The sequence below is a fragment of the Carassius carassius genome, chromosome 20, assembly GCF_963082965.1.
Source record: "Carassius carassius chromosome 20, fCarCar2.1, whole genome shotgun sequence".
NCBI lineage: Eukaryota > Metazoa > Chordata > Actinopteri > Cypriniformes > Cyprinidae > Carassius > Carassius carassius.
The window spans coordinates 11,598,681-11,600,834 of record NC_081774.1 but is presented as its reverse complement, the minus strand read 5'-3'; the positions used below and the strand labels follow the sequence as shown (position 1 = coordinate 11,600,834).

Below are 2,154 nucleotides of genomic sequence, written 5' to 3'. Positions count from 1 at the left end.
TATGGGTTTACCATAGTAACTGTAGTTTTACTCTGGTATTTTTATCAACTAATGCACAATAACCACAACATTTACTATGGGTTTACCACGTTAACCATAGTTTTACTCTGGTATTTGTACTGTAGTTACTAACACACAATAACCACAACACTTACCAGGATTTTACCACAGTAACTGTTTTTACTTTACATTATTTGTAAAACACAGTAACCACTAAGTTTGCCACGCCTTTAATACCTTTTTGTGAAGTAATTGTAATTCAGTGTTTTTTCTGTCTTGCAGTTATGTCGGATTACATACTCCACAACAACCTGTAATGCAGCAGCTCTTTAAAGAAGCCATCTCTTGTAAAATATCTCTCTTGCCCTCTCTCTCTCTGCTAGAATTAACAGGGAACTTCAACTCCATGCTCCCAATGCTGATTTTGAAGAAGCTATCAAGGGGGCTGAACAAGTCCTTCAAAGGTTCAACCCTTCACAGGTAATGTTGAAGACTTTTAGTTATAACCGATTTGCTTTAATGAAAGCATCCTTATATTATGTGTTAATCAAATATTTTGGTCACAGATCATTTTAACACACTGTCTCAACATGTTTATATTTCAGGAAGGCCTGTCATGAGATTTGAATTTGACCATCTTGTGAATTTATGAAGAAGACCAAAAGCTGCAAAGGCAAACACTTCCAATGGTACGTCTGTGCGTCTGAGCACCTTGACTGAACCTTATTGCAGATACTTACTTTTCTCAGCATTTGATGTTTCTTAAATTTTGGTTCACATAGCCCATCACCATCAGGAAGAACATTCAACAAAGAGCATGTTGTAGTAGTAATAATTCATACAATAATCATATTATATTGTACAAGCGTACTTGTACAAAATTCTATAACTTTTACTTCTACTGCTGTTATTGGCCATTACCACAACTCCCTTCAGATTGTGCCCATTGTAAGACTGTTTATATCATGCAGTTTATATTAAGTCCATTGTATTCTTTATTATTCTTTACAAATTGGTGCCGTCTCTTCCTTTTTCAACAGTACATGATATCTGTCCACACCTCATAGTCTGCCTTTCTTTCTATGATGATTTTACTGAACACATCTGTCTTAGAAGCAAGAGAATGGAAATGCTAGTTTAACTTTTCAAGTGCTACAAATAAGATCTTCAATGAATTTGGGCAAATCTGATCACTTAAAGCTGTTCACACAAAGACCAATAACTATAATGAGAAGTATTTTAGCATCACACCAACAGACGATACTGTTCTGTTTACTGTTATGCAAACTGCAGTTACAGTATGTTGTATTTTGCCATTTGTTTATTGTCAGTGTTTTTGTTGTTCATCATGTGATAAATTATCTTTGTTTCTTCTTGCAGGATTTCTCACAGATTACTTAATCATTCTTCATCAGCTCTTCACAATATCAGCCCATTCAAAAGCTTCCAGATCTCCCTCTCTTGTGTGACACATCTGCTCTCAGTCCTTTACTGCTAACCTTAGCATTCTTAGCATTTCTGCTTGTATTAATTTCTCCTCTACAGTCATCACTCCCATCTCTACTATAAGCACTCCTGTCACTCTCTCTCTATATATATACATAATAATAATTATTATTAACCATTTATTTGTTTTGCATTTCTTCACAGTAGAAGCAAACAATGATTACAGGATTTATAATTATAAAGGTGATAATTGTAAAATATTGAAGCATAGTTCTTAATCATTTTTGCCTATTTGTTTGATAAAGGGAAGAAAATAATATATTTTCAACTGTTGCCTTGATTATTCTTTGGCATCTTTTGTCAGGATTTCTGTAAACACATTCTCTTTTTATTTTTGATTATTAAACTTATGTTTTTTGAAGGGGGTTTCTGTTTTGTTTGTTTGTTTTCGCTTAGTTCCATCTAAGCAAAAAAATTATTATAATCAACTGTTTATTTGTTGTTTTTATTGTTTTCATAGTGGAATAAACTGGAGAGAGACTTTTCTGGGCACTATGTTTATCTGAGAAAAGTTTGACATATCAATAAACACTGTAAAATGACTAGACAATGAGTGATTCATGATGTTTTTTTTTTTTTGTTTTTTTTTCTATTCCTATAGTTCAACTGGTAGATCTAAGAATGGCAAGTTTTTAGGGTACATTTCCA

General features: G+C 33.1%; 1 long non-coding RNA gene across 1 annotated transcript; it reads left to right on the top strand.

Annotated features, from left to right (window-relative positions):
- The first annotated feature begins 267 nt into the window (after positions 1 to 267).
- On the top strand, positions 268 to 1,869 carry LOC132095780 (uncharacterized). Its single transcript, XR_009422503.1, has 3 exons — positions 268 to 480; positions 606 to 689; positions 1,381 to 1,869. It is a non-coding gene; the product is annotated as an uncharacterized LOC132095780 (long non-coding RNA).
- The last annotated feature ends 285 nt before the right edge of the window (positions 1,870 to 2,154 follow it).